The 7,273-nt window shown below is 46.5% G+C and overlaps 1 pseudogene; it reads left to right on the plus strand.

The window, feature by feature from the left end:
• Positions 1–2,463: 2,463 nt before the first annotated feature.
• Positions 2,464–5,936, plus strand: LOC135539911 (leucine-rich repeat neuronal protein 1-like; annotated as a pseudogene).
• The last annotated feature ends 1,337 nt before the right edge of the window (positions 5,937–7,273 follow it).

The raw sequence follows: 7,273 nt of genomic DNA on the forward strand, positions 1-7,273 counted from the left end.
TCATGCAAGCTAACAGACGGGCCGCAAACAGGCAAATAACGGCTTTGTATAACAGTGGTATGCAGAACAGCATCTCGGAACGCACAGCTCGTCAGTCCTTGTAAAGGATGGGTTATTATAGCAGACGACCACAATGGGTTCCTCTTCTATCAGCTAAAAACAAGAAGTGGATCCGGTGGGCACATGATCACCAATTCGGGACAATTGAGGAGTGGAAAAACAAAGCCTGGTCGGACGAATTCCGGTTCCTGTTTCGTAATGCTGCAGGCAGAGTCAGGATTCGGCTTAAGAGTCCATGGCCCCATCCTGCCTGGTGTCAACGGTACAGGCTGGTGGCGGTGGTGTAATGTTGTGGGGAAGGTTTTCCTGGCACACGTTAGGTTGCTTGATACCAATTGAGCAACATTTCCAAGCCCCGAATAATTCATGCTTTTCTGGAAGCAAAGGGGTGTCCGACCCAGTACTAGATGGATGTATCTAATTAACTAGCCACTGAGTGTATATATGTACTGTATGTGAATGGTATGTATAGACAGTATGTGAATAGAAAAGGTGTGTACATGTCACGCATAGGTGTAATAGGTGGCAGGGAAGTCAGGCGCAGGAGAGTCAAACTGAGTGTAAAATGGAGTCTTTTAATAAAGATTCACGAGTATGCTCCATAACAATAAATGAACAAACAAACCAAACATGGGTACGAGGACCCGACGCGCACCTATGCAACAATCACACTATACTGACAATAAAACAATCTCTGACAAAGACATGAGGGGAAACAGAGGGTTAAATACACAACAGGTAATGAATGGGATTTAAAACAGGTGTGTGGGAAGACAAGACAAAACCAATGGAAAATGAAAAAAGGATCAATGATGGCTAGAAGACCGGTGACGTCGAACGCCGAGCACCGCCCGAACAAGGAGAGGCAACGACTTCGGCAGACGTCGTGACAGTACAGCAGTAGTTATATAACATGAATACAGTATACACATAGTGTTCAATGACTATGTACATAGGGCAGCAATCTAATAGGCTGACCACACCACTCGCGTCGCGCGAATTTAGAAATCTATGTTATTCAATTATTGCACCCACACTGCTCGCACGTGTCAACGAGCGTCTGCGTTGCCAAGTGCTAAAATATAACTCCTTTCTATTTCTGACGCAGATCACGCTACAAGTCCTGCTTTTCCCATCTCCTCATTGGTTTATAGAAGCAGGTACCCACGTGCCGTCTCCTCATTGGTAATACCCACGTGGGTGATTGAAAGCGAACTGTGTTGCCGGTTGGTGTAGTAATACTATGAATGTTTAGATGCCAATCACCATATAAGTTCAAAGATGAAAAAGCCTGGGAGGAGGAGAAATGAGTAGAAACGATTCAGTTGACCATTTTATGTGTGGATTAATTGTCTGAGTAGAGGACCTTGTGCATTTCAGGTAAAATAACAACTCAATGTTTATATACCAGGACAAATTAGCTAGCAACAGCAAGCTAGCTAAATAGGACAAATTAGCTAGCAAGTGCAAGCTAACTAGCGAAATTACCATAAATGTTTAATGCTTTTCTACCTGTTCCCAAATTAATGTAATTGGTTCAGAGTTTGTTTTGATATTTTAACCTGCGTGTTGTGATCGCGTTTGGTGTAGGGGGACAAAATCAATTTATGCAAGAGACGCACTCACGCGTTTGGGTTCAGTGTAAGGTTCAGAGGACTGGGCGGAGGCCAGCTTGTGATGACTGTTTAACAGTCAAATCTGTTCTATGTGCGTTATTTATATGTTTGCCGTTCTTATGTTTAATTTTTGCAACTTTTTCTTTCGATTTTGTACACCAGCTTCAAACAGCTGAAAATGCTATATTTTTGGTAATGAAAAAAATATATATTTCACAGTGGTTTAGATGGTACGAGGATTCTCTACACTATACTTGCTGGTTTTGTCACATTAACTGAAATGTATGTGACAAAAATTTATATAAATTTTAGCAACCAGGAAATGGCAGAGCAATTTTTGCATGGTGCATCTTTAACAAGATAATAGAGAGAGTTTTGTTGATGCTGAGAATGGTATATGTTTTTAAATAACATCCTCGGAACATAACTGAAGTTTTCTTGTGGTTTTTATGGAATGTTTTCTTCACGTCCAATTTGAGAACATGACTTTGAATAGACCCATGAGGAAATGTTATGCTGAAATAATACAGGACCCACAGAAGAACATTGTTTCTTAATGGTCTCGGAACTATTTGAGAACATTCCCAATGTCAAACCAGTTGGCAAACATTCCTGGAACATAACCTACATTTATTTTAAATGTAACCATGTTTGAACTTTTAAGAAACATTCTGTTAAAGTGATGAAATACCAAGAAAATAAAGTTTTTGAAAAGTCCCTAAATGGGCTAAGGATGTTCCAAAGCCAAGCAACTATCTTGTACCATTCTCAGAAAGTTGTGGGAAGATTGTATGCAAAATAACCATAGGACAACCAGGCTCTCACCAAGATGTAAGAGGTTCTCAGAATGTTATGTGCTAGCTGGGAAGCCTTGTCAATATCAGCTGTGTTTAATGAAATGTAACTCACTGTCTGATATCTTTTATGGCTTTTATCTCTCACCAGGAACTCTCAATCCCTCACCGCCTGCCTCTATCTCGCAGTCTCCCTCTCCCTCTATATCTATTCTTTATCTAAATCACCATCTGTTTCTGGGATGATAATGGAACAAAGTAATGCATTCACCATTGTTGCAGACTTCTAAAACCTCTCTTGGTTTTTGTGTGTTGCAGACTTATTCAGCAGAATTGTGAGAAGAGAGAAAAACACGTGAGTGGAGGAAGAGGACAACCCTGAACATCCCCTGGCCCCCTTCTGAAACGCACACACACTTGCAATCATCGCGGACTGCTCGCACTCTCACACTAACTGTGGATGGACTGCAGCTCTAGAAAAAACCCACTACAGGCAGGGAGGACACTGATGCCCATGATCCTACACCTATCCTCCAGGCTGTCCTCAGGAACCCTGCCTCTCCTCTAAGTTCAGTGTGACCAGACAGAGAGCAGACAACATGGCTCCAAGCCCCCTCCCCTGGCCCCCGCTGGCATGGCTGTGTGTGGGGCTGCTGTTGCCCCTGGTGCAGGGCGGGGAGTGCCCGCGGCTGTGTGTGTGTGAGGTGCGCCCCTGGTTCACCCCCCCAGTCCACCTACAGGGAGGCGGCCACGGTGGACTGCAACGACCTGCGGCTGACACACATCCCCTCCAACTTGTCTTCTGACACCCAGGTGCTGCTGCTCCAGAGCAACTCCATTGCCCACACCAGCGGTGAGCTAGAGGGCCCTGTTCAACCTGACAGAGCTGGACCTGTCCCAGAACAACTTCAGCACAATGGAGGCTGTGGGCCTGGCCAACATGAACCAGCTTACCACCCTTCACCTGGAGGAGAACCAGATTAGCCAGCTGCCTGACCACTGCCTGCAGGACCTCAGCAACCTACAGGAGCTCTACATCAACCACAACCAGATCTGCACCATCGCCCCCGGGGCTTTCTCCGGTCTGCATAGCCTGCTGCGCCTCCACCTCAACTCCAACAGGCTCCGGGTTATCGACAACCGCTGGTTCGAGGCAACGCCCAACCTGGAGATCCTGATGATCGGAGAGAACCCTGTCATTGGCATCCTGGACATGAACTTCAAGCCACTGGGGAGCCTGAGGAGCCTGGTCCTGGCCTGCATGGACCTCACTGACATTCCTGGGAATGCTCTGGTGGGCCTGGATAACCTGGAGAGCCTATCCTTCTACGACAACAAGCTGGTCCGGGTGCCCCAGCTGGCCCTGCAGAAAGTGCCCAACCTGAAATTCCTGGACCTGAACAAGAACCCAGTGCACAAGATCCATGAGGGAGACTTCAGGAACATGCTGCGTCTGAAGGAGCTTGGTATCAACAACATGGCTGACCTGGTATCCATCGACTGTTACGCCCTGGACAACCTGCCTGAGCTGACCAAGCTGGAGGCCACTAACAACCCCAAGTTGTCCTACGTGCACCGGACGGCCTTCAGGGACGTGTCCTCCCTGGAGAGCCTGATGCTAAACAACAATGCCCTCAACTCTGTCTACCAGCACACCGTTGAGGCGCTGCCCAACCTCCGCGAGATCAGCTTGCACAGCAACCCACTACGCTGCGACTGTGTCATCCAGTGGATGAGCTCCAACAGGACCAGCGTGCGCTTCATGGAGCCCCTGGCTATGCTGTGTACCTCGCCGCCCGAGCTCCGGGGCCAGCGGGTCAGAGAGGTGAAGCTGCCGGACTCCCCAGAGCAGTGCCTGCCCTTCATCTCCCAGGACACCTTCCCCAGCCACCTGAGCCTTGAGCTGGGCATGAGTGTCAGCCTGGACTGCAGGGCTATTGCTGAGCCCGAGCCAGAGATATACTGGGTGTCTCCTATGGGGAGCAAGATAACAGTGGACACGGTGTCGGAGCGGTACCACCTGAGCAGTGAGGGCACCCTGCGACTGTCCCACGTCCAGGTGGAGGACTCCGGTCGCTACACCTGCATAGCCCAGAACACAGAGGGCGCCGACACACGCGTCACCACCATCCGCGTCAATGGCACCCTGCTGGACAGTGCCGAGGTGATGAAGATCTACGTCAAGCAGACCGAGTCCCACTCCATTCTGGTCTCCTGGAAAATCAACTCCAACGTCATGACCTCCAACCTCAAGTGGGCATCGGCCACCATGAAGATTGACAACCCCCACATCACCTACACTGCACGCGTGCCCGTCGCGTGCACGAGTACAACCTGACCCACCTGCAGCCGGCCACCGAGTACGAGGTGTGCCTCACTGTTTCCAACATTCACCTGCAGACCCACAAGTCGTGCGTCAACGTGACCACGCGCAGCGTCACCTTCACCCTGGACGTGTTGGACCAGAGACCTAGTGCCGCCCTGTTAGCCATCATGGCCACCATGCTGGCCTTCCTTAGCCTGGCTACGGTGGGGGTGTATGTGGCCCGGCGCTGGAAGAGGAAGAACTACCACCACTCCCTGAAGAAGTACATGCAGAAGACCTCCTCCATCCCCCTCAATGAGCTCTACCCGCCCCTCATCAACCTATGGGAGGCAGACAGTGAGAAGGACAAGGAGGGCGGTACAGATAGCAAGCCCTCCCCCGTGGACACCACACGCAGCTACTACATGTGGTGAAGCAGGCCTGGCCCAGGCCACCCCTCCACCAGCACACACAGACACACTTTTGCCATTTTGGTGCAAAAGTCATATAAAAGTCATAAAACATTTGTTTTTGTATTTTTCTGCTTTGCTAACACATGGCAGAGTGATAAAGGACAGGATTTTTATTAGTATAGCGTATCGCCTTTGTTTGACTCTCTTTTTCTCTTTTATCGTTTGGACTATTCCAAGATGGCAGCTGTGTCTAGCTTCCAGATTGTCTTAGTTGCTGCATTTTATTTCTGTGATGCGTTTTTGATAGCACAGCTTTTTGTCTTGTTGCTGATGCAGCAACAGGTACTATTAGTCTAGGTAAAGGTTCCCCTGGCAATGTTAGGGATTTCAGTGCTTATTCTCTCCTTTTGTAAATCAGGTCATCTGTTGTGCACTGAAATGTAAATGAGTTTGTATGGACTTCAATTAAAAGCTGACTAAGGGGATTAGACTTCGTATACTGTCTACTGAATAACTCTAGCGATTGTACGGTAATGTTGAATCAACTTATCATTTTAAACTCTTTTTTTGTAATTAGTTTGCTGATAAATGTGCTGTAAAACTAGAAATGTGAATGTTTGATAACATAACTAGGTACAGTAGTAGCTTTTTTATTTACTCTTCAATTATTTATTTCTTATTTGCTCAAATCTGTTGCTGAACACTTACATTTGTTGTGATTTTAACATGCAAAATGTTGTATATGAGGAAGAAGTTTAAATAAATAACATTTTTTTTTTTTTATATAAATGTCTCTCAATCAGTTGTTGCATATTTATTTCAACTGTTTTAGTAATTTCTCAGTAGAAATGATATTGCGCAGCCCATGACCTGTTACTATACCTCTGTTTGACCTCTGATCACTTGGCTCTGGTTATTTTTCCGTGAGGACACGGTTCCGCTTCACTTCTAATGTGCTTCAGCAGAATATAAGCAGTATCTTAGCATGGAGCTCACGGCTCAGACTCACACTGTGCAGCAGAGCCCACTCCCCTGAGTCTAATCAACCATACAGAGAGCACAGATCCTGTCAGCTTACCCACCCCCCTCCCTGTCTGCTCTGCTCTACGTCTGTGTTTGTGTGTGCGTGAGTGAGTGAGTGAGTGAGTGAATGAGTGAGTGAGTGAGTGAGTGAGTGAGTGAGTGAGTGAGTGAGCGAGCGAGTGAGTGAGTGAGTGCATGTGTGCACACTATATCAGAGTGAGAGAGAATAAAAATGTTATTCCACTATATTACCACATTACACATCATCAATCAGTGTTTCACTAGTGAAGGAACTGGGGTAATATCATACAACAAGCCACCTTGACTCTTAACATGTGACAACAGATGGTGTTTGTACTGTTCCCTCCAGTTTCCTCTGACTAAATCACTCCTCTCACAACGCCCACATTATGAACATGCAGAGAGAAACAGCTATTAATATGCCAGGGGAGATCTCAGAGAGAATAGTAGAATACCTGTAGAGAGGATGTGAGGGGGAATTGAGGAAGGGTCTGAAGATGGATATGACCATATTGAGGGTAGCAGGGGGTTGTAGATGTGGTGGGTTGTTGATGTAGGCCTGTGTCCTTTGTACTATGCACTAGTTGCACACCATCAATCCCCTTCTGTCTGTTTATAGGTGTCTTATTGCTCTGTGAGTTTCATACAAGCAGTGGATGAGGAGACAATGTGTTAAGCGAGGGGTTATGACTTGACGGTGCAAGAAGAATAGCCAATACTGCTCTGATCTAAATGAAAGAGACCAGTGCAGGTCTTGATAATATTTTTAATACCACGTATCAAATAGACTTCTGAGTCTGTGCTGCCCTCTAGTGGGTGTTACAAGACAGCTCTAGTGGGCACTAAGAATTGACCATGAGAACTAATGTGTGACTGGGGATGTTTTAAGGCCTCAGAAATCCCTAAAAATTGAATACTTGACTAGGAGTGATTTTTCAGGAAAACAATAGATGAAGATTATTCAATAAATACAAATGATATATAACAGCAGATATAAAGTTCTTACATATTATTTTTTTGGAATGGTTCCATCTGGGAGGG

The sequence above is a fragment of the Oncorhynchus masou genome, chromosome 5, assembly GCF_036934945.1.
Source record: "Oncorhynchus masou masou isolate Uvic2021 chromosome 5, UVic_Omas_1.1, whole genome shotgun sequence".
Classification (NCBI taxonomy): Eukaryota; Metazoa; Chordata; class Actinopteri; order Salmoniformes; family Salmonidae; genus Oncorhynchus; species Oncorhynchus masou.